Raw genomic sequence first — 26065 nt, 5'->3', positions numbered from 1 at the left:
CTCCAGGAGGTGGTGAAGGAGAGGGAAGCCTGATGTACTGCAGTCCATGGGGTCACAAAGAGTCAAAAATAACTGAGAGACTGAACTGAACTGATCTATCCATGCAAGGCTGTGTTTTATTCATATACTTCAACCCAAACAACATGTCTCAACAGGCTGAATACAAAAGCAGATATAAGAATCCAGCTGTCTTCTATAAAGCCAGTCATTAACGAAATTTGCAAAATAGAATTTCCCACCAATTCTCCTTTTCTTTTAGAAAATATAGTTATTTTTCAAAAAATATATTATTTGTGTTAGCATGTAATTGGATTTATTATTGTTATTTTTAAATGATTTGATAAACAATTTTTTAAAAAAAATTCTGTTTTAGTTTCTAGCTGGGTAGATATTTAACCCACACAAACAAAAGCTCTTCAGTGTCTTCAAACATTCTCAAGAGGATAAAGGTCTTAAGTGAATCAGTGGCTTAGAGTAGAAGTCCTACCACCTTCAAGAAAACTCTTGAACCATTCAATAGAGGTGGGCAAACTTTTTTGAATTCCTGTAGACTTTAAGCTTGTACGACTCTTCTGTCACTTGGTGTTATCTTATTTTTGTCATTCTCTGTTTTAAAATACATTTTAAAAAAATCCACAATAGGTCCGGCAAGCTTCTTACAAGCCATAAATCTGTCTTATTGCCTTTGGGGGAGGGTATGAGGGATAATCCATGTATATGCCTATTGTTATATCCCTGATAGCTCAGTTGGTAAATAATCCGCCTGCAATGCAGGAGACCCCGGTTTGATTCCTGGGTTGGGCAGAGCCCCTGGAGAAGAGAAAAACTACCCACTCCAGTATTCTGGCCTGGAGAATTCCATGGACTATATAGTCCATGGGGTCACAAAGAGTCATACACGACTGAGCAACTTTCACTTTCACTTTCATACTTATTGTTGGTAGGATACAGTGAAGCATCCTACTTTACTGGGATCATTGTCTTGATGAGCTCTTGCAAATATGACTGAACCTCTCTAACCTAAAATACTGTTGGGGTAATAGTCTGAATCAGTGAAAAAATCAGATTCCAAACATATTTATGTATTCTAATTACATATCTTATATTTTCATTATTTGTCCTTAAGGTAAGACTAATGCATATTCATTGTAGAAAATTTTTAAATTACACAAGGTAAATAAAATAATTATCTGCAAAATAAATATTATCTAGTTGTTTTCTAGCTTAAAAAAATTAGAAAGCACCTGCAATCTCATAATGTAGATATAAAGGCTATTAATATTTTAATCTATCACCTTCAAGGATATGTATCATCCACATAAAATGAGAGTTTTACAGAAAGTTGGGATGTTACTTTATGTAAAGGTTTGTACCCTCCATGGCCTTAATTGCTCTTTGAAAATGTTATTTTTAGTAGTGCTGATATGTTTCAATGATGCACATTTATGTTGTTTCTGGTTTATTGTTTTTAAACAATAAATAACACTGTGATGAATATCTTTCAAGAAACATTGATGATTTATTTGTTCAGGATAGATTCCTAGAGAGGAGATTACTATATCAACAAGAATTCCAAAATGCAGTTTGATTAAATTAAAATTATGTAACTTGAAAATGATGATTGCATTATGGCCAAAGTAGGTCAAATAGAGCTTTCTGTTATGGATGGCCAGCTTCCTACACACTTCAGGTCTCTAGCACTTGGGTGCTCAGAGTTGTTCACAGTGATGGTGTTATAGGTTCAAGTTTGAGGGGATATAGGTATTGGGAAGTCGAGTACACAGAAACCAAACCTGGCTAATTTAAGCAGAAAGAAATGTATTAAAATACTGGGTCACTCTCTGAATTTCCAGGGACATCAGAGAACTAGGCCACATGGCCAGGTAAGCCTCCCAATCACAACAGATCTGGTCCCAAGAAGACTCTACTCCTTTCATCATCCTGCCATGACTCACCCTAGAGTTCACCATTAAGGCTGCCTCCAGCAGGACTAGAGCGGATGCCAGGCTCTGGCCTCCCAAGTCACAATCCAGCATGGATGCTGTGATTCCAGAGCCTTGTACTTGTCCTCAGTCAAGCTGCAAGGGAGGCTGAGAAATTCTGACTCTAGCATTGGGTATTGGTGTCTGCTTTCCACCAGGACTTACCATGAGGGGGCAGTCCTTGATCTTGAAGAACAGTTCAGATGATGAGCTACCAAAAAAGAGGAACAAATGTTTACTACAGCCAGTAACAATGTTTGTCAAGCTCCTGGGAATCCAGGACCTGTTCTAGGAGATGTGATATTGATATTGTATAATAAAACCTTTTGGAGATCAAGATTTTCCAAATGACCAGCATATGAGGTTAAAAAATCATATGTGTGTAAAAGATTCATTCAAAGTACACGTAGACCAACAAGTTTTAATACCACAGAGGACAAATATTCATTTCATCTTGACATACCTTTCTATTTATTACAGAACATCAGCCAGGTCTAATCTGTCACCATTATCTAGTGCTTAGAGCAGAGTGGGGGCTTTCCTTGTAGCTCAGCTGGTGAAGAATCCGTCTGCAATGAAGGAGATCCCGGTTCAATTCCTGGGTTGGGAAGGGATAGGCTACCCACTCCCAGTACTCTTTCTTGGGCTTCCCTGGTGGCTCATATGGTAAAGAATCTGCCTGCAATTCGAGAGACCTGGGTTCAATTGCTGGGTTGGGAAGATCCCCTGGAGAAGGGCATGGCAACCCACTCCAGTAATCTTGCCTGGAGAATCCCAGGGACAGAGTAGCCTGGCAGGCTATAGTCCATGGGGTCACAAAGAGTCACATACGACTGAGTGACTAATCACAGCACAGCACAGGGCAGAGTGGGTATGCAATAGACACTTCTTGAATGAATGAATGAATGAATGAATTAGTATTAGACACTGCTTGCCGAAATGGATGCTATACACTATGGAGAATGCTGACAATAAATTCCATTCCATTCCTATGGGTGCCATCCTGGGAGTGGAATATAGAACATCAGGTTGGAGACAAAGCAGTCCCATGGTCTTCACCTTCCATCCCATCTTTTTTTTTTTTTTTTTCCGGGAGGGGGGTATTAAAACATAAACTGAGACATACTGACATTTTTAAGCATCTATTTGAAAATAAAAGTGAAAGTGTTAGTCGTTCAGTCATGTCCAACTCTTTTTGACCCCATGAACAAAGCTCGTCAGGCTACTCTGTCCATGGATTCTCCAAAGCAAGAATACTAGAGTGGGTTGCCATGACCTTCTCCAGGGGATCTTCCCGACCAGGGATCGAACCCGGGTCTCCCACATTGCAGGCAGATTCTTTACCGTCTGAGCCATCAGGGAAATATTTATCTGAGTAAACGTCAGTTCCAATTGGCAGTACCAAACAGGAAGCAGTTAGTAGTTCTTCATCCAAGGGAGTTAGGGGCAAGACTTATCGAGAAGATTCAGGAAGCAGGTCAAAGAAAGGACTTGATTGGCTATAGCTTAAGCAGTGCCTTATTAGGGAAAGCCTAGTTGCTCAACTGTGATTAGTTGTCCTTGGGTTTCATTTCACAACTTGAAGGCATTTATGGGCTTCCTTCTAGTTTGCTTGCATAGGCTGCTAAGTCATTGGAGTCTGCTTAGAGTAATGGTCTTCTTGTTTAATTAACTTAATAGAAAAAATTATCCAGGCCACACTGTCTTGATCTTTTTAATTCCCCCAAAGGAAGTGAGCATTGGTTTGTAAGCGCATTCTCTCAAAAGATGAGAAACAATAATTTCCAGATTTAAAAACAAAAACAGAAATCATAGGTCTGAACATCTAGGGCACCTGGGTGGAAATGTGAGACTTTTGTGGAGGATGTTATTCAGGCAGGGAGGGTTACATATGCAACCAAAAGGCATTCTGGATCGATGTTTCCGGGTATATGATCCTTGTCCCCCTTTATACCACTCTACTACTGCCCACTCTTTGCAAATAAAAGCATTTTTAAAGTTGAGGAACTGTTTGTGTAAATTTATAGATGGAAGAGAGGCATTTGAAAAAGTAGCTGATTCTGAGTGATTGTGATTTTCCAAGTCTGATTTCCATTGCTGGAAAAAGAGAGCACGGTAACAGATGATGTCATTATTGGAGCCAGAGAAGCATGAGGACGTAGAGGCTCTGCCTTGCCTCATTCCCGCCTCTGCCAAGCACTGAAGTGGAACTGTGGAGATGGATGGCTTGGGATAATTTTTGGCAAGGCACCTGAATGTCAGAGCTTGTTTTCCAGAAGGCTATTCCCTTTAAAGACACCCAGGTCTCTATCATATTCTGTAATTTTTTTTTTCTTCTTTGCCAAATAGATCACTTCAAGCTGCAGATATCCCAAGCACAAATTATAGTTCATTCTCACATCTGAGTTGCCATATGCTAACTCACAGCAGTACTTGGAGTAAAAAAAAGCAGCAAAGTCAAAAACTTCCTTCTTTGGCTCACTATGACGCCCACTAAGTCACACCCAGCAGGACTGTTTAGGATGGAGAACAGCTTGCCTGATACAGACTCATCTCCAACCCCATACGGAGTTGACAGTTTCTCACAGTGGGCCATTCTCTCACTACTCTGCAGATATTAACCACTCTGCCTTCCCACAGATTTTTCAAGTAATTAGCTGCTTGCTGCCAGCAAACCCAGGCACTTTTGAGGTACAACACGAGTCGTCCTCCAGTCAATCTCATAGTTTTTGAATTGCCGCCAATTTTCCCTTCTCCTGAGAGCTGACAGATGGGTCCTGTCTCTTTCTGTGGATGGAGATGTAGATGCTTGGAGCTCGGAGCTAAAATCCAACAAGTGACAGAGTTGGACAAGTTCTCCCAGGTCTCTTCCAGTCCTCGTCTTCCCAGTATCCCCTGAGATACTGGCACATAGCCCCAGCCATACAGAGTGTATAGCAGTAGGTCTTAATAACTGCTTGTGTTGCTAGGGCTGAATGCATTTAAATACAAAGTGACAACGGAATGCTTAGCACGTGGCAAGCACCATCCTTACTAGCACCTGGAATGTCTGATACCAGTTGGTTCTCATAGCAAAGTGAGGAGGAAGGTACAACTACCATTTCTTTTTAGAGATGGGGAAACTGAGGCCAGCTGGTTTAAGCAACTTGCATTAGTAAGAGTTAGAGCTAGGGGATTCCCCAGTGGCTCAGATGGTAAGGAATCCACCTATGATGCAGGAGAGTTGGGTTTGATTCCTGGGTTGGGGAAGATCCCCTGGAGAAAGGAATGGCAACCCAATCCAGTATTTTTGCCTGGAGAATCCCATGGACAGAGGAGCCTGGCAGGAGACATGGAGTCGCAAAGAGTCGGACACGCCTGAGTGACTGACACTTTCACTTTCCAGAGCTGTGGGATGAGCCCCGGCTGTCCCACTTCAAAGCTCAGGTTCCTCAGAGTGATCATGACAACAAAATTAATAAAACAGCAAATGCTCTACAACCGGGCAATAATAGTCTGAGGATTCTATGCAAATCAGCTCCTATAATTTTCAGAATAGGAGGAAAGTAGACATGTGATCCCACTTTTTACACAGGAGTAAGCTGAGACATTAAGGAGTATGCTCAAGGTTACACAGCTCTTAAGGGGCAGAGGTGGAATTTGAATCCAGGCTTCAGAGTGCATGCATGCTAAGTTGACTCAGTCATGTAGGATTCTTTGCGATCCTAGGGACTGTAGCCCTCCAGGCTCCTCTGTCCCTGGGATTCTCCAGGCAAGAATACTGGAGTGGGTTGCCATACCCTCCTCCAGGGGATCTTCCTAACCCAGGAATGGAACCCGCTTCTCTTGTGTCTCTTGCATTGGCAGGTGGGTTTTTTCTTTTTCTTTTCTTTTTTACCACTAGCGCTGCCTGGGAAGCCCAGGCTTCAGACTATGTGATCTTAGTCTCATGCTGTTTGGGGAGCACTTTCCTGGATTTTGCTACAGATTATGATAAAGCCACATCCCCTTGCTCATGGCAGGGAAAAGGCAGCTTCCTCTCAGGGGTCCTTTCAGTCTGATTCCACGCCCCGTGGTTCTGGGAAGCGCTACCAGCACCTGCATGGACATTTCCGTTCCTCCCACGCACAGATGGCTCTCATGGGTGGTCCAAATGGTCTAAATTGCTTCCTGCATGTTTCTGAGAAAGCAAGGAGAGTGTGGTTTGTCTTTGAATGGAGGCACTTCCACAGGGAAGGAACAATAGCCCCAAGTCCTAGGTTTTGCTGGGGACAGCAGCTGGGTCCCAGAGCATCTGGGTGGTTGGTGTTGTGTTGTTCAGCACACCTCCCCTCTTGTAGTCTAGCACTGCTCTCACTGATGACTGCATAACTGGCTCAAGCAGAGCCCTCCCCAGGGATTGTCCTCCCTGTAGCTGATAGAAAAGAGGCTCATTTTTGTCGCTCAGTGCCCAAAGCTGTCGGAGGTGGCTTGGGGATCATACTATTTGCACTTGGGTAGAAGAGAAAGATGCTGACAGCAGAGAAGTGATGGACAGAGGGTCCTGGGGGACTTGGGCCCAGGCTTCAGTCTCCCCGAGATACTTTCCTGTCTTTCCCGCCTGTGGGAGGCAATAACTCCATCCTACTTTGAGTTCCGTGAACTGGCAACTAACTGGAAACCATCTCTGAGGACTTAATTACTGAATCTTTGCAAAGGTCCTGTGGCTTTGAATTCTGTGGCTCTTTCCACCTGAATTCTAGCTCACTTGTGTGCATTACTTTGAGGACAGCTCTACAGTGATGTCCCATTTGCCTTTTACTAGGTGTACTGGCTTCCAACTATCACTTTGCCAACAAAGGTCAGTGTAGTCAAAGCTCTGGTTTTTCCAGTAGTCATGAACAGATGTGAGAGTTGGACCATAAAGAAGGCTGAGCACCAAAGAATTGATGCTTTTGAAGTGTGGTGTTGGAGAAGACTCTTGAGAGTCCCTTGGATAGCAAAGAGATCAAACCAGTCAATCCTAAAGGAAATCAACCCTGAACACTCTTTGAAAGGACTGATGCTAAGGCTGAAACTCCAATACTTTGGCCACATGATGTGAAGAGCCGATTCATTGGAAAAGACCCTGATGCTGGGAAAGACTAAGGGCAAGAGGAGAAGGGGGTAACAGAGGATGAAGTAGTTGGATGGCATCATCAACTCAATGGACATGAGTTTGAGCAACTCTGGGAGATGGTGGAGGACAGGGAAGCCTGGCATGCTGTAGTCTGTGGAGGGTCACAAAGAATTGGACATGACTTAGCGACTGAACAAGTAACTTCATAGGGCTGCTGTAACAAGGTATCACAAACTGAGTGGCTTAAACAACAGAAATTTACTGTCTCACAGCTCTGGAGGCTAGAAGTCCAAGATCAAGGTCAATAGAATTGGTTCCCTCTGATACTATGTAGGAGAATCTGTTCCAGGCTTCCTAGCTTTGGTGGTTTGCCAGACATTTTTGGTGTTTCTTAGCTTACACATCATTGCCTTGGTCTCTGCTTCCATCCTCCTGTAGCATTGTCTCTACGTGTGTGTGTGTCTATATCCAAATTTCCCCCTTTTATAAGGACAATGGTCATATTGGATTAGGGCTCATCTTTAATGACCTCATGTTATGACCAACTAATTGGATCTGCAACTATTTTCTTTTCAAATAGGGTCCCATTCTGAAGTATTGGGCATTAGTACTTTAATATTGGAATTCTGGGGCAGGGGGACACAAATCAAACCATACCACCATCAAGCAGGGGAAATAAAGAACAAGATGCTGTCTTCTCTTCACCCAGATGAGAGCTTTGGGGAGTAGACACAGAGGGCACCGACTCTGAATTTGAATGTCACTTTTATCAGTTAACCTTTCTGGGTTTGACAGATAAGCAGAGTGGGCTGGATTGATGGTTTTTAAAACTTGTTCCACAGAGCCACTGGGACTTGTTTGGGTTGGGAGTTATGTTGGCAGATTTCTGAGCCCTCCTCCTCACTTCACCCAGTGATGTGCCGGGGACGGGGAGGGGGAAGGGGGAGGGACGTCCACCTTGGCAGATGGGAGTATTTAACTGCTGAAAAGTGAAAGTGAAAGTTGCTCACTGGTGTCCGACTCTTTGCGATCCCATGGACTATACAGTCCATGGAATTCCCTAGGCCAGAATACTGGAGTGGGTAGCCTTTCCCTTTTCCAGGGGATCTTCCCAACCAAGGGATCGAACCCGCGTCTCTTGCATTGTGGGCAGATTCTTTACTAGCTGAGCCACAAGGGAAGCCCTTAATTGCTGATGTTATATAGAATTGTCAGTGCACAGCAATAACACAAAGCAGTTGTTGTTCAGTTGCTAAGTCATGTCCGACTCTTCGTGACCACATGGACTGCAGCACGCCAGGGTTCCCTGTTTTTCTTATCTCCCAGAGTTTGCTCAAACTCATGTCCATCAAGTTAGTGATGCCATCCAACCCTCTTGTCTCTGTCATCCCCTTCTCCTCCTGCCTTCAGTCTTTCCCAGCATCAAGGTCTTTTCTAAATGAGCCAATTTTTCCCATCAGGTGGCCAAAGTATTGGAGCTTCAGCTTCAGCATCAGTCCTTCCAATGAATAGTCAAGGTTGATCTCATTTAAAATTGACTGGTTTGAAGCAGACCAGCTATTAATTGGTTTTACTGTTGTTTTGCATTTCTCTACAAATAATGCACTCCCCTCTCACCTGTCCCCTAGGTGGATAATTCAGACAGGCTGATCCCACCAGTTCCCATCTTTGTATGCACTGCTTTCTCAAAGTGATTCTGGGCTTCTCTGTTTTATGGGTACAGATTCCAGGAAAATTTTTGTTTGAATAAAGCACTCTGCTAAAAAAAAAAAAAACTTTGAGTCCAAAAAACAACTAAAGGATTTCTTGATTTCCTTCCAGTTCTAAGATCCCGTGTGTCTCTGTTAAAATTAGTCTCAGGCTTCCGTGATGGTCCGGTGAATAAGAATCTGCTTGCCAATGCAGGGGACACAGGTTCAATCCCTGGTCCAGGAAGATTCCATGTGCCGTAGGGCAACTAAACCTGTGTACCACAATGGAGACCATGCTCTAGAACCTTCATGCTACAGGTACTGAAGCTCACACACCTAGAGCCTGTGCTCAGTAACAAGAGAAGCCACCTCAATGAGAAGTCCTCACATCACAACTATAGAAAGCCCTCATGCAGCATCAAAAATCCAGTGCAGCCAAAAAAAAAAAAAAATCAAACAAACCCATAGTCTCAATCTTTTTATAATTTTCATTCTTTCCCTTTCAGAAGTTTTATTTTATTAACAATGAATTAAACATCACATTGAAGATTGCTTGAAAGTGTTAGTCACTGTAGCCCACCAGACTCTTCTGTCCATGGAATTCTCCAGGCAAGAACACTGAGGTGGGTTGCCATGCCCTCCTCCAGGGGATCTTCCCGACCCAGGGATCAAACCCGGGTCTCCTGCATTGCAGCCGGATTCTTTGCCATCCGAGCCACCAAGGCATGGCAAATGTTTTCAGCTTTCACTAAGCCTGGGATCCAAATGGAAGGATGTGAGTTGTAGGGTGAGTGCCACCATCTTAAGGAAGTGAGACAGGCTAGTGGCTGGCTCCACGGAGTGTGGGCTTTTATATGGAGAACGTTTTTTTCTTTAAAGTATCTCATTTAGATAACCTGGAGTGTCTAACATATACAATTTCTGCTGAGGAGGACGATCTTTTCAGTATGCCTGTGTCTGGAGTAGTAACAGCTTTTGTCAACCAGTGAAAATACCAACTGGCATGTATCCTGGAGTCCTGGGTAGCTGCAGTTCCAAACCTAGTTGGTTGCAGGCTAGTGGTCTCCACTTGACACCCCTTTCCCCAAAGCCACCTCCCCATACTCGACTGCAGTCATAACCCCCTTTTCTCTTCACCCACTAGAATTCTGATGCTGCCCCTGTCTGCAGGGTGGAACCACCGCCCTGCTAAGATTCTCTCACCTACTGTTGTTCTCATTTTAGAAAAGAGACGTGAATATGTAATAATAATTGCTAATGCTTATTAAGTACTTACTCTGTGCCAGGCACTGGTCCAAGTGCTTTACTTGGAGGTGTTTTCCTGGAAGAGGGCACGGGCAACCCACTCCACTGTTCTTGCCAGGAGAATTTCATGGACAGGGAGCAGGCTACAGTCCATGGGGTCGCAAAGAGTTGGACACAACTGAGCGATTAGACACGAGCAAATCGACATGACTGTCTATTTCTCCTAACCACCCCGCATGGACCCGTGGGGAAGCAGGTACAGAGAGGTGAAGTCATCCTTAGTTGAGGACATGGCACAGCTAGGATCTGGATCCAGATAGCCTGGCTGTCAACCACTGAGGGACGACAGGTTACATTATACAAGTGCTGTTGGAAGGCAGGTATTTGGACTGCATCCCTTTCCTTGCCATTGAAGCGAAACTGAGAGAGCTAGAAAAACAGCATGGTGGCATTTAGAAAGCAACAGAGGAGTGTATGACTAGGAGTCTAGAACAGAACCACTGTTTATCCCACTGGTCCTTTAGGGAGTGGGAGAGGAAGCCAGCACGCCAGCGATGCTGTTTTCTGTCCCTGCAATGTGGGGTGAAGGTGCCTCCCTCCATCCCGTCCTGCCCTTGTAGGAGAAGAGGAATTTCCCTGATTTCTCTTCCATGGCAGGGAGGTGGGGCGCAAGTCCAGAAACAAGAGAAAGGATATCATCTGTGAAGTGGGGTTTTCCAGAGCTGAGATTCATCAGTTGACAGGGAAACCAATTGTTTGGGGGGAAAAAAAATAGTGCTTGTTCTAACTTTAGGATCTGTGTGCATGTTAGTTGCTCAGTCGTGTCCAACTCTTTGCGACCCCATGGACTGTAGCCTGCTCCCTGTCCATGAAATTGTCCTGGCAAGAACACTGGAGTGGGTTGCCTGTGCCCTCCTCCAGGGGATCTTCCCAGCCCTGGAATGGAAACTAGGTCTCCAGCACTGCAGGAAGATTCTTTACCATCTGAGCCACGGGGAATGCAGCAGATGCAGGAGCCTAGGTTCAATCCCTCAGTTGGGAAGATCCCCTAGAGAAGGAAACGGCAACCCACTCCAGTATTCTTGCCTGAAAAACCACATGGACAGAGGAGCCTGGTGGGCTACAGGCCATGGGGTCACAAAGAGTTGGACATGACTGAGCACACACTCAACTTTAGGGTCTGCCTACATTTAATTTCTACTCCTTTGATCTCTGCCACATTCAAGGCCTATATTGCATTAACTTTATAACCCATTTCCTCACTTCCAAAGATTCACCTCTCTAATTCATTTTCTGTGCTGTTGCCTATGTGTCCAAAAATATAAATCTGATTGTTTCCCTTCATACACTAAAACCCACATTGTTTTTCTCCTTGTCTAGGGAACATTCCTGAAACCCACCTCTCTTCCCAGCTGTACAGGCATGTCCTGCCCATCTTGGGTCTTGTTTTCACTTTCCTGCCCCTTCAAACCCTCCCTATCCTTTATGACCTTGACCATGGGCTACTGTTGCGTATAAAGCCTCTTGGGATGCCCCCAGTAGAACACTCTTCCTTCCCCAGCTCCTTTCTGCTGTATCTGTCTTTCCATGGCTCTACATATGGCAGCAGCAGCAGCAGCATCCACAAGTCTCCAGGAGGTTTTGGAGACCACACTGAATTCATATTACAATGAGAAGCTTACAGCTTTTGAATACCTGCACTCAGATATATGATTAAAAAAAAAATCTCTTTCCTTCTTACTTTGGTCCAGATGCTCATTCAGCATTTTCTCCCCATCCATGGCTTCCACGACAGAGACACAGGAGAAGTGGGTTCCATCCCTGGGTGAGGAAGATCCACTGGAGAAGGAAATGGAAACCGATCTCCAGTATTCTTGTCTGGAAAATCCTATCAACAGAGAAGCCTGGCGGGTTACAGTCTGTGGGGTTGCAAAGAGTCTGTAGATGCCATTTTAGAAACAGCAATCTGTTGTCTAGTGACATTCTATTATGTGTAGCTGAACATGCGACAATGTGGTCAGGTTCTCAGAAGATTTTCAGTACTTTGGTGGCATTTAATTATGACCACATGGATAGAGGTTCAACTTGATTTTTTTCCTGGAACTGAGAGCTAAAAATCCACTGTTATTTATTGATTTTTTTAAAGGATACAATCTCAAAAATTTTACAAGTTGGTAAAACAAACCAAAACACTGCGATTACCAAATCTCAGTCTGTTTTCCTTAGAAAAGTCCAGACACTTCAATGTAATTGGAGAGTTTTGTTTTGTTTGATCAAATACTGTGGTTAATTCACCAGCTGCTTCCCTAGAGTTCATAAAAATTGACCACGTAATTCCCACACTACCCATCCCTCCCCCAAAGTAACTTTTCTTTTAAATGTAATTTATATTCCCTATTTTTTCTAAGAGTGGCTAACTGTGTATGATAACTTTCTTAAGTGGTATGAGGGGAAAAGCTAATATACATTGTTGTTCTATCTGGTCCAGAGGATTTCTGATAATCTCATTAGGGTAGAGATGAAATGGTATCATTTAAATGTTTTACACAGGTCATTTATATAACTAGAGTAATAAGTTATTTTCATTGTGGAAAATATAAAAAAGAGAAATAGTCCTTACCCTGCCAAAACAAAAACAAAGAGAAACAGAAGTCATAGGATTAAAAGGCACTGTTGCTTTCCTCTTGCCAGTAAAAGGGGCAGTGATACACACAGTGGAAATTTGGACAATGAGGTCAGTATAAATCTGCCCAGTGATATTGATGCTGACAATTATATCAGGAGAGTATGCTGCACACACTTCTTAGGGCTCCCTGGACTCATCAAATTACAAAACCAACTTTGATTTTGATAAGGGTTACTGACTAGAAACCACTTCAGTATTCTTGCCTTGAGAACCCCATGAACAGTATGAAAAGGCAAAAAGATAGGACACTGAAAGATGAACTCCCCAGGTCAGTAAGTGCCCAATATGCTACTGGAGATCAGTGGAGAAATAACTCCAGAAAGAATGATGGGATGGAGCCAAAGCAAAAACGATACCCAGCTGTGGATGTGACTGGTGATAGAAGCAAAGTCCGATGCTGTAAAGAGCAATATTGCATAGGAACCTGGAATGTTAGGTACATGAATCAAGGCAAATTGGAAGTGGTCAAACAGGAGATGGCAAGAGTGAACGTTGACATCCTAGGAATCAGCAAACTAAGATGGATTGGAATGGGTGAATTTAACTCTGATGACCATTATATCTACTACTGTGGGCAAGAATCCCCTAGAAGAAATGGAGTAGCCACCATGGTCAACAAAAGAGTCCAAAATACAGTACTTGGATGCAATCTCAAAAACGATAGAATGATCTCTGTTCGTTTCTAAGGCAAACCATTCAATATTACAGTAATCCAAGTCTATGCCCTGACCAATAATGAATGCTGAAGAAGCTGAAGTTTAATTGCTTCTATGAAGACCTACAAGACCTTCTAGAACTAACATCCAAAGAAGATGTCCTTTTCATTATAGGGGACTGGAGTGCGAAAGTAGGAAGTCAAGAAATACCTGGAGTAACAGGCAAATTTGACCTTGGAATACAGAATGAAGCAGGGCAAAGGCTAATAGAGTTTTGCCAAGAGAATGCACTGGTCATAGCAAACACCCTCTTCCAACAACACAAAAGAAGACTCTACACATGGAGATCACCAGATGGTCAACATCGAAATCAGGTTGATTATATTCTTTGCAGCCAAAGATGGAGATGTTCTATACAATCAGCAAAAACAAGACTGGGAGCTGACTGTGGATCAGATCATGAACTCCTTGTTGCCAAATTAAGACTGAAATTGAAGAAAGTGGAGAAAACCACTAGACCATTCAGGTATGACCTAAATCAAATCCCTTATGATTATACAGTAGAAGTGCGAATTAGATTTAAAGGACTAGATCTGATAGACAGAGTGCCTGAAGAACTATGGACAGAGGTTCGTGACATTGTACAGGAAGCTGTGATCAAGACCATCCCCAAGGCAAAATGGCTGTCTGAGGAGGCCTTACAAAGAGCTGCGAAAAGAAGAGAAGCAAAAGGCAAGGGAGAAAAGGAAAGATATATCCATTTGAATGCAGAGTTCCAAAGAATAGCAAGGAGAGATAAGAAAGCCTTCCTCAGTGATCAGTGCAAACAAATAGAGGAAAACAATAGAATGGGAAAGACTAGAGATCTCTTCAAGAAAATTAGAGATACCAAGGGAACATTTCATGCAAAGATGGGCTCAATAAAGGACAGAAATGGTAGGGACCTAATAGAAGCAGAAGATATTAAGACGAGGTGGCAAGAATACACAGAAAACTTGTGCAAAAAAGTTCTTCATGACCCAGACAATCATGATGGTGTGATCACTCACCTAGAACCAGACATCCTGGAATGTGAAGTCAAGTGGGCCTTAGAAAGCATCACTACGAACAAAGCTAGTGGAGATGATGGAGTTCCAGTTGAGCTATTTCAAATCCTAAAAGATGACGCTGTGAAAGTGCTGCACTCAATACGCCAGTAAATATGGAAAACTCAGCAGTGGCCACAGGTCTGGAAAAGGTCAGTTTTCATTCCAATCCCAAAGAAAGGCAATGCCAAAGAATGCTCAACGTACCGCAGAATTGCACTCATCTCACACGTTAGCAAAGTAATGCTCAAAATTCTCCAAGCCAGGCTTTAACAATATGTGAACCATGAACTTCCAGATGTTCAAGCTGGTTTTAGAAAAGGCAGAGGAACCAGAGATCAAATTGCCAACATCCGCTGGATCATCGAAAAAGCAAGAGAGTACCAGAAAAACATCTATTTCTGCTTTACTGACTATGCCAAAGCCTTTGACTGTGTGGACCACAACAAACTGTGGAAAATTCTGAAAGAGATGGGAATACCAGACCACCTGACCTACCTCTTGAGAAATCTGTATGCAGGTCAAGAAGCAACAGTTAGAACTGGACGTAGAACAACAGACTGGTTCCAAATCAGGAAAGGAGTACGTCAAGGCTGTATATTGTCACCTGCTTATTTAACTTCTATGCAGAGTACATCATGAGAAACGCTGAACTGGATGAAGCACAAGCTGGAATCAAGATTGCTGGGAGAAATATCAATAGCCTCAGATATGCAAATGGCACCACACTTATGGCAGAAAGTGAAGAAGAACTAAAGAGCCTCTTGATGAAAGTGAAAGAGGAGAGTGAAAAAGTTGACTTAAAACTCAACATTCAGAAAACTAAGATCATGGCATCTGGCCCCATCACTTCATGGCAAATAGATGGGGAAGCAATGGAAACAGTGACAGACTATTTTGGGGGGCTCCAAAATCACTGCAGATGGTGACTGCAGCCATGAAATTAAAAGACGCTTGCTCCTTGGAAGAAAAGTTATGATCAACCTAGACAGCATATTAAAAAGCAGGGACATTACTTTTTTCTGCCAAAGATCCATCTAGTTAACGCTATGATTTTTCCAGTAGTCATGTATGGATGTGAGAGTTGGACTATAAAGAAAGCTGAGTGCTGAAGAATTGATGCTTTTGAACTGTGGTGTTGAAGACTCTTGAGAGTCCCTTGGACTGCAAGGAAATTAAACCAGTCCATCCTAAAGGAAATCAGTCCTGAATATTCATCGAAAGAACTGATGCTAAAGCTGAAGCTCCAATACTTTGGCCACTTGATGTGAAGAACTGACTCATTGGAAAAGACCCTGATGCTGGGAAAGACTGAAGGTGGGAGGAGAAGGAGATGACAGAGGATGAGATGGTTGCATGGCATCATGGACTCAATGGACATGAGTTTGAGTAAGCTCTGGGAGTTGGTGATGGACAGGGAAGCCTGGTGTGTGGCAGTCCGTGGGGTCACAAAGAGTCGAACCCGACTGAGCGACTCACCTGAACTCAACTGACTAGAAACCTACTGGGTTATTAAGGGCAATTAAAATGTGACTAAGGCTTTTTGTCAAAATAAATAAAATATCAGTCTCATTTCCAAAGTACATCAGAATTTCTTTGGCTGCACTGGGTCTTAGTTGCAGCATGCACACTCTTTAGTTTGGCATATGGGATCTAGTCTCCTAACCAGGGATGGAACTGGCCCTCCTGCACTGGCAGCATGGAGTCTTAGCCACTGGACCACCAGGGAAGTCCCAGGAGAACATAAGAATTTCATTTTTGCGCCTCTCTCTTGCCCACTTGAGTTTTAGCCCCTAAGAAAGAGGGAATGGACGGCATGCCTGACACTAGGGTTTTATGCCTTGACTAAGCAAAAATTGTGAGAACATCTGTTTTAAGCCTACCGTACATTTCAAGCCTAGACGACAGTGCAGGAAGCTAAAACTCTGCTCCTCCCTCCACACATTAAGCCTCATTCCAGTAGGACTCCTTTCATTGAATCCCTCCATGACCATCCCCCTTCTCCCTCTTGTCTGCTCTTCTCTGACTAAATCAACTCCTCTGTCCTCTAGGCTCTCACTTAAAAAAGAATACCCTCTTTCACAGGACTTGTTACCTGGTATTGTGATTTCTTCTTGGTTTGTGCTTTAACACCCTCAGGCCAGTATACGGAGGACTTGAGACAGTTGGTTGTGTTTGTATCTGTCTCCATTCCTAGACCATGAATCCCCAGAGAACTCATCCTGTCCACCCCTCTCTCACCACCACCACTGACACATATGCATCCCTCTGTGGTCACATCATCTTATAAAGGATTAATGAATGAATTTGTGATTGAGTGTCTGGGGAAAATATACTCTAACATTAGTCACCCCCAATAGGCTGACTCTATCTGGATCAGTCTATGGCTGATCACTGCTTTCAGTCCCCAAAGAATAAAGTGATCTCCTCCAGACTTTTGGAGGCCAGTTTCTAAGCCCTGCTGCAGTTTTCAGGTCAAGTGATATGAACATCCCTGTTTTAGTTTGCCAGGGCTACCGTAACAAAGACTGCCAACTGGGTGGCTTAAATGATAGATATTTATGTTCCTGCAGTTCTGGAGGCTGAAAGTCTAGGAACAAGGTGTGGGCAGGTTTTGTTTCTCCTGGGAACTCTTCTTGGCTTGCGGGTGGTTGTCCTCTTAGCAGCACGCTCATGTGGCCTTGTCTCCTTGTGTGCGTCCTTGGTGTCACCACCTCAGTTCAGGACACCAGATGTATTGGATTGGAGCCCCACCCTGAGAGCCTCACGTTAACTCAGTCATCTCTTTGTAGGTCCTATTTCCAAATGCAGTCGCTTTCTGGAATGGGGGTTGGGACTTGAATATGCGAATCTTGGGGAACACAATTCAGTCCTTACCAGGCTCTAGCACAGGTTCTCTAGTTTACTACCAACAGGTCCCACTGCCAAATAAACAGAGAGAGCACTACAGCACTGTGGAAGCAGTCTGAGGCTTGTTGAGGGAACTTTTGGGGGGCTCACAATTCATGTGTTGAGATTCACTAATGCAGAGGCCCAGGAACCTTACGGAGTGGGGGGCAGTGAGAATATAAACTGTGGTGGTGGGTGGGACTGCTGGGAGGGAGATCCTCTTGCGATAAAGATGTGTAGAGAAAACTTTGTGCTTTATGGGAAAACTGTGCATTGTTTTCTACAGCAGGTGTTGGCAAACTTGCTGTAAAGAGTTAGGTAAGAAGTATTTTCTCTCTCTCTGTCTGGGCGACTCAAAAATACCTTTGTAGCTGGAAAGTAGCCATAGGCAATGCCTAAATGAATGGATGTGGCCATGTTCCAATAAAGCTTTATTTACAAAAACAGGCGGCTGGCTGGATTGGGTCTGCAGGCCTTAAGTGCCCTGGTCTAGAGCACACCCTTCCTAATTTTGATTTTATATAGATTCTGAGCCTGTCATTTGAACTGTTTTACAGCTCATAGACAAATGATAGCAATGCAAAATAGCCTTGACCCTAAAGATGTAAAGTTTTGACCCTGGGAATTTCAATTGACTTCCTTCTCTGCCTTTGGAAGAAGGCAGTCTTGCCTGAATTTGCACATTTCTTTCAATATTCCTGATCTATAAAAGTATCTACCCTTTGGATTCTCCAGTTTTCCTCCTTCATTAATAATGAGTTAAATAAAATCTTTAACATGTATTCATTTTTTATCTATAGGAGGGTCATAATTTTGTCTTTTAAAAAAATTATCTTTTTAACAACTTAAATACTGCTGGGCACTGTTTGAAAGGGCTTGGAAACTGCACTAAGATCATTGTGATTCTGCCTTCTGGAGCAATGGTCTTTAAACTTTTTGATTATACGCCTTTGTTAGCAAATATTTTTAACCACCCTGCCTTGACATATAAACATAGTATACTATATTCAGTACTGTACATATACTAACATATATAAACATAAACAAAAATAAATAATATGAAAAATAAAGAACTTGCAATAGTTTCTTTGCATATCCCAATGGATCTTCTTCCTAACACCTTTGGTTCTCTTCGCTATTTTTCTGGACAATGCTGCTGCTGCTGCTGCTAAGTCGCTTCAGTCGTGTCCGACTGTGTGCGACCCCATAGACGGCAGCTTACCAGGCTCCGCCATCCCTAGGATTCTCCAGGCAAGAATACTGGAGTGGGTTGCCATTTCCTTCTCCAGTGCATGAAAGGGAAAAGTGAAAGTGAAGTCGCTCACTCGTGTCCGACTCTTAGTGACCCCATGGACTGTAGCCTACCAGGCTCCTCTGTCCATGGGATTTTCCAGGCAAGAGTACTGGAGTGGGGTGCCATTGCCTTGAACCACAAATATTAATGAGTTGGGGGAGAAAAAGATCTGAGTTAACCCCAATAGACAAACAAAGCACATTTTTGTAAAAACTAACTATAATTTGAGTTGATTGGCTCAGGGGATGGTAGAATTCCTCCTAAAGAGAGAACTGCACCTTTGTCCTGGAAAATAGCTTAATGGAACTGATTGGTTATGAAAGGTGAGCTCAGGCGGTCATAGCTAGATGCAAGCAGGTTCCACATGAAGAGTTAAATTGCTTGTCTAACAAACATGAGGATTTCAGTATTGTCTACTAAAGCTGAGTAATCCTTGGTGGTCCAGCAGTAAAGAATCTGCCTGCAATACAAGAGACATGAGTTCAGTCTCTGGGTCAGGAAGATCCCCTGGAGAAGGAAATGGCAACCCATTCCAGTATTCTTGCCTGGAAAGTCCCACTGACAGAGGACCCTTGTGGGCTACAGTCCATGGGGTGGCAAGAGCTGGGAGTGGAAGCTGTTAGGACTTTGGCAGAGAAGATGGGAAGGGGTTCTACTCTAATGAGGGAAGCTCTTGAGCAACATGGCAGAAGGTGAGGTCACAGCTTCAAGTGGAACACAGCCAAGGAGACACAGAAAATGCCAGAGAAGTACAGCAAGTTCCCTACATACAAATGAGTTCCATTCCAAGAGCACATTCATTAAGTCCAATTTGTTTGTAAGTCCAACAAAGTTAGCCTAGGTACTCAACTAACACAATTGGCTAGGTGGTACTGTACAGGTATAGGTTTATAACACTTTTCACACAAATAATACATAAAAACAAACACAAAAAATAAATAAAACTTTTTTTTTTTGACTGTACCATGCAGCATGGGGATCCTAGTTCCCTGCCCAGGAATGGAACCCATGCCCCCTGCACTGGAAGTGGGGAGTATTTTTTTTTTGGCTTAAACAGCAAACATGTAATTTTCACAGTTCTGAAGGCTAAGTCCAAGATCAAGGAGCTAAAAGATTTGGTGTCTGGTGATGCTCTCTTTGTTGAAGCACGGCGTCTTGACCGCTGAACCACCAGAGAAGTCCCCAGAAAACATTTTTAATCTTACAGTGCAATGCCTTGAAAGTACAGTAGTATAATACAACAACTGGCATACAGGGACTGGCATCAAGTGAACAGGCAAGAAAAGTTACTGATTGGAGGAGGAAGAGGGGGTGGGAGATGGTAGAGCTGAGGGATCATCTGAAGGAGATGGAGGGCATACCGCAGTTTCATTTACAACTTACATTGATGGAACACACATTGGCATCTTTGAAAGTTTGCAACTTGAGGTTTCCAATGTAGAGGACTCACTGTATCTTTAAACAATTGTGTTGATGGTTACTCTGACTGTGCCATTTATGCTCAATCATTTCTGGAGATTCCATAAAAATCTGCTTTTGCTTAATGGAACCGAAATGAAGAAAGCAGCTAGTAACTCTGAAATTCTTTAAGGTGACCAGAGGCAATGAGAACCAACATCTGCATGTGAGCTGGGAGCAGAGTTGAGGAGCCAGAGTGGGGAAAGAAGCAGAGATGGAGCTGGGCTGTGACCCTAAAAGTGTGATGGGGAGACTACATCTGGCAGTAATATAGGGTGAGGCCTCAGCAATATCATTTCATAACTAAGGAAAGATGACTGCTGAGCACTAGAGTATTAGAGGATTTTCAGCAGCAGACTGTTGGGTTACCTGTTTTGAAAAATGTGGTGATGGATTGGAGAGCAACAACACTAGAAACAGCGGACCAGTTAAGAGATTGCTGGAACACCCGGCAAGGATGATGAGAACAGAACGAGGGTGCAGGGAGTGTTTATTCCAGAGGTAGAGTCTGTAGAACTGTGTGATGATTCCCTACAGGGGGAAACAGGAGAGTCAATAGAAATAACATTTATAAAGCTTGGATGGTTGGGTATCTGGTGACATGCCATTCCCTGAATTAGGAACCATATGAAGAACAGGTTTTCAGGAAAGATAATGGGTTCATAGTAGGATAGGCTGAATTTGAGATGCCCATGAAACCTGGCGGAGAGAGGCTACAAGGAGTTGACAATAAGGCTTCCCAGATGGCTCAGTGGTAAAGAATCTTCCTGCAATGCAGGAGACTCGAGTTAGATCTCTGGGTTGGGAAGATCCCCTGGAGAAGGAAATGACAACCCACTTTAGTGTTCTTGCCTGGAGAATCCCATGGACAGTGGAGCCTGGCAGGGCTGCAGTCCATGGGGTTGCAAAGGATCAGGCACGAACTAGTAATTAAATAATATCACAGGAGAAAGATCAAGGCTAAAGACATCTCTTGGAATTGTCCTCTAAAAAGTGTCATGATTTTTGTTTATTGCCCTTTGACAAATGTTAAGAAAACAATACTCTTTTAGTTTATTTACTCATTCATTCAAACTTAATGAGTAGGCAAACCATGTGCTAGATTCTAGGGCTTCCCAGGTGGTGTTAGCGGTAAAGAACCCACCTGCCAATGCAGGAGACGTAAGAAACATGGGTTCGATCCCTGAGTAGGGAAGATCCCCTGGAGGAGGGCATGGCAACCCACTCCAGTATTCTTTGCCTGGAGAATCCCATGGACAGAGGAGCCTGTCCATAGGGTCTCAAAGAGTCAGATGTGACTGAAGTGACTTAGCACACACACGCATCCTAGACTCTAGGGGTAAATGATGAATAAGATCCTTCAGAAACTTATAGCCTTATCAGAGGATTAGGTCACAAACTAAAAGCAGAGCTGCAGGTGGGGGACCACTCAGAACCCCAGGGTTGTTACAAAGGCTCTTTTAAACTGAAGACATTTGAGATTCAACAGATACAGAAAGAGGCCTTCTCAGAGCTTCTCTTATCTGACTTAAGGCAGAAACTTTTGAGAAATGACGCGTGCCATAAATTCTCTCTTTGGGACAGGTCTGCCCCCAGGAGAGACCAAGAGGAAAACCTATCATAAAACCCTTCTCTGGGGGAAATTTGATCCTGATAAAGTCAGAAAGACTGCTCATACCTATGGAGACACACATTACCACAAACTTTATCTCTTGTTTGTTCTAAAAAAATCTGTTTGTCTTTTCTAAAGAAACCTATTTGTTCTTCCCATAGGAGTCTTTCTCCCTCCTCCCCTTTTCTACCAATCTACTATTTCTAATAACCCTTTAAGTTACTCATCACTGAGTACTTGCATTTATGCACGTTGCACATGTAAATAAACTTTTTTTTCCCTGTTAATCTGTCTTTTGTTAGTTTAATCCATAGGCCCCAGCCACTAAATATAAGAGAATCAAAGAAAAGTTTTTCTTCTTCATCACAAGAAAGAAATTTCCATTCTCAGTGGCTGACATCATGAAAGTGGCATTAAATACAATGGGCAACATAAAAAGATGACCAGGTGTGGAAGAAAACAGCAGAGACTGTTCATTCCATTTTTATGTACCTAAGAGTTGTGCGGGAGTTAATTTACCATAGGATTATATCCACCCAGTCTTCTCAGACATTTTTCACCTCTCACCTCTAGGTCTTTCTCCATCCTCATTCTAGATTTGTACACTATTCTTGACAATATCTCCTCCAAGGACAGATGGGAAGCAAAGATAAAGTGGCTGAGATGTGGGATTTGGCAGTCTGCCATGGCTAATCACCCACATTGACTTCCCTTCCACTTTTCCACACTGGGTTTACAATCTTCTCACTTGGGGGCTTTCCAGTCCTTGCAGGAGCTCAGATTTATCAGGAGATGGGTATTGAGTTTTGTTTCTTTCCACTTGACCACTCCCCAGACTCTCCCTGGGACAAGTTATATTTAGATTTATTTCCTTTCAGAAAAAAATGTACCTATATTAGCATTAGATCAGAAACCTCCCAAACTGTTTGCAACCCTCAAGGACTATTTCAAGTACTTTGCCTACAATTTATACTTTCCTATCTGTTTGCCTACCCTGTTCTTTTGTTTACTGCCTACCAGATTTCATGTCAATAACATGCTTCAGGTTATCTCCCCTGGTTTTGTCCTCTATCTAATAAGTTTAATATCTGCCTCTTTTACCCTTCCATAAAAGAAATCATCATTTTATATAGTTCTATTGTATTTCCTACAACCTTATCCAGCACTGGGAATGTAATAGGGACAGAATTAAAAAGTACTTTGAATTGAATTAGATGGAATTATGTAGATTTGATCAGAGTTGTTTTTTTTTTTTAATCCAAACTATAAACACAAAGTTACCATCTTTATAACTTTCTTGTTATTTTCTGTAAACTCTTTCATGGTCTATGCTCAGAGAGAACCACGGGTATACAAAAGAGAATGGAAGACCTGAGACCACAATGGGACTTTTGTTACTGGCTATGACTTTGGAAATCAGGAATGTTCCGTCAATACACATTCCAGAATTCCTAGCCTACACATTCTGGCTTGTTTCCAGCATGTTGACTCTATTAATGGATATTTGAAATATATACCACTTTCCATTCTTTATGCAACTGTCTTAGGGTGGAATTTTCTTTTCTCCTCCCACCAGAATCTCGGTGTTGTTTCAGCTCCCAGCGTGTACTTACATGATCCTTTGTAAAACAGAGGGTTCAATATTTCCCGAGCTTTGATCCTTTAACTCCCCCAGGTCTGAGTTCCTTCTGGGTCTTCTCCTTCTTTGATTGGGCAGGCGCAAAGGCTGAGGAAAAGAAAAGCAAGATGGAAAGTTTTAGAGTTTAAAAAGAGAGAAAGGGGGGTAGGATGAATTGATAGAGTAGGATTGCCATATATACTATGTGTAAAATAGATGGCTAGTGGGAACCTGCTGTATAGCACAGGGAGCTCAGTGCTGTGATCTGTGACGACCTAGATGAGTGGGATGGGGGCTGAGGGGGTGGGAAGGAGATCCCAGAGGGAGGGGATATATATATACGTGTGTGTGTGTGTGCGTTCTCAGTCGTGTCCAACTCTTTGCGACCCCGTGGACTGTAGCCCACCTTGCTCCTCTATCCATGGGATTCTCCAAGCAAGAATACTGGAGTGAGTTGCCATTTCTTTCTCCAGGGGATATTCCCAACCCAAGGATGGAACCAGCATTTCTTGCATCTCCTGCATTGGCAGGCAGATTCTTTACTACTGCACCAGTTGGGAAGCCTGATAAATGCAGAATCTGCCTGCCACGCTGGAGACCCGGGTTTGATCTCTGGGTTGGGAAAATCCCCTCGAGAAGGAAAAGGCTACCCACTCCAGTATTCTTGCCTGGAAAATCCCATGGAGAGAGGAGCCTGGTGGGCTACAGTCCATGGGGTCACAAAGAGTCGGACATGACTGAGCGACTAACACTAACACATAGCTGATTCACTGCATTGTACAACAGAAACTAACTCAACATTGTAAAGCAACTATACCCCAATGAAAAAAATACAAAGGATAAAAAATAAGAAAAGAAAAGTAAAAGAAAAAGATTTGAACCATATAATAAACTTAAATATACATACATGAGAACACCTGGGAGAAGGTCTGGGTTTCAGGTTTCAGTGCAAACCAAGAGGTTTACCTCTGGTTTATTCAAAGAATCCTGAGGTTTTCAAGCCTGCCCGGGAATCTAGGGACTAGCTGATGACTTCATATTGAAATCATGCAAAACCCATGAGCTCATGAGCTGGGAGATGAAACCCAATGAGACAAAAATGGCTTCAAGGGGACTTGCTGTAAGTCTGTGTAAGATCATTCAAACCTGAAGAGGCAAAAGTAGATAAAACCAGGCCACTGGAATTTGGAAACTTTCTTGCAGGGACTTGTAGTAAAACGAAACTGCTTGGTTTCACCTAAGCTCTTGGAAGACTCTCGGAGAAACTGTAGGAGAAGAACTTGAAAGCAAGGAGCACTTTCTGCTTGCTTTTGCAATCACTGATTTCAGTGAGCGTGATTCTCAGTAGTTGATAAGGTCAGACATCTCCATGGTCCTTCCTACCCTGTGCACTCTCTTTGGGTGCCCTCTCTTTGGGTACAATCTCAGTGATCATCCTCAGAGGACTCTTACCCAGCTGTGCTGCATGTAGCCTTGACAGACATGTGTCTGATGCTTGGCTGGAGACAGCAGGCCCCGGAGAGCTGTTGGACATGGTCCAGGCCCCCAGGAGCCTGGGCTGGAGACGTGGAGGTGCTAGGGTTGGCCCCTGGGCCATGATGGCACCAAGGAGGACCTGAGAGAAAATGACCAGGAACCACACTGCCCAAGTCAGGCAGATGGAGATCTGCGAGAAGAATCAGAGGCTTAATCCAGGTACAGAACCAAGGCTGAGCAGACCTTACCAAAGGAGCTAATTTAAGGGAGCAATGAGGCCAAACAATGTAGCAAAAAGTATGTTTCCTTAGATACTAGAATCTTAGTCATGGAAAGCAGGCTGTGAACTTCCCTGTGTAGGTCAGTTACACAGAGTAGGATCCATTGGAGTTATTTCATTCAGAAAGGATTTATTTCTGGGATTTATATGGTTTAGAGGAGCACTAAAGGGCTGAAGAAGCAGACTCAGAATTACGGCTCACGAACAACTCCTAAATGACACCAAAGAACCAGGGCACCAAAGGGAACCGGGGTTTCTTCCCGCATTTGGAGGCTGCCTTCTTAATCAGGGAGCTGGCTCCAGAAACCCCTGCTATTGCCAAGATCAGGAGGCTGCTCTGAGCAGGAACCACTGCCATCCCCAGTCCCTACTGGTCCTGCTGCAGTCGGCACCATCAAATGAATGCAAAGCACCTGCTCCGACCTGAGGAAGCCAGTGATGGATGGATGGGGGGGCCTCGGTTCCCACCAACACCCGACAGCCTGTGGAAGCAGCAAAAACAGTAGGAGCAGGGAAGCCTCATTTTTTTGTTTTAATCAAATCCAGCTTCCCTTGTGGCTCAGCTGGTAAAGAATCTGCCTGCAATGTGGAAGACTTTGGTTCAATCCCCGGGTTGGGGCGATCCCCTGGAGAAGGGAAAGGCTACACACCCAAGTATTCTGGCCTGGAGAATTCCATGGACTGTATAGCCTATGAGGTGGCAAAGAGTAGGACACGACTGAGCAACTTTCACTTTACCTTTAACAAGTGCAGAACACTGGGTAAAAGAACAAATGGAGGCCCACTGACCATGTGTATTAACTGCTACAAGTTACAGATCAAGCTACAGATGTGTTCTACCCTTGACAAACATACCTTCATAGCAATGTGGATGTTCAGAGTCAAATTAAGGTTCTTGAATGCCTCAGAAGAACATGCCAGAGTATGGCAGTGTGGGAGAGCTAGCCCCTGGCCCCAGTTTCTTACCCTGGACTCATCCTGTACCACCACGACTTTGTGCCCATGTGTGTGGATGT

The 26065-nt window shown here is 43.5% G+C and overlaps 1 long non-coding RNA gene across 1 annotated transcript in view; it reads right to left on the bottom strand.

Annotated features, from left to right (window-relative positions):
* LOC145516448 (uncharacterized) overlaps positions 1-24251 on the bottom strand; it is a 30358-nt gene extending 6107 nt beyond the window's left edge. Inside the window, exons 1-2 of the long non-coding RNA XR_014061400.1 lie at positions 24201-24251; positions 23289-23401 (exon numbers count right to left, since the gene is read on the bottom strand). This is a non-coding gene — a long non-coding RNA (uncharacterized LOC145516448). The remainder of the gene's footprint in view (positions 1-23288; positions 23402-24200) is intronic.
* Positions 24252-26065: the final 1814 nt, after the last annotated feature.

The sequence above is a fragment of the Giraffa tippelskirchi genome, chromosome 8 (assembly GCF_054371585.1).
Source record: "Giraffa tippelskirchi isolate mGirTip1 chromosome 8, T2T-mGirTip1v1.2.pri, whole genome shotgun sequence".
NCBI classification, from domain to species: domain Eukaryota; kingdom Metazoa; phylum Chordata; class Mammalia; order Artiodactyla; family Giraffidae; genus Giraffa; species Giraffa tippelskirchi.
Note: the sequence above shows the minus strand (reverse complement) of the source record. Positions and strands in the feature narration are given on the sequence as shown.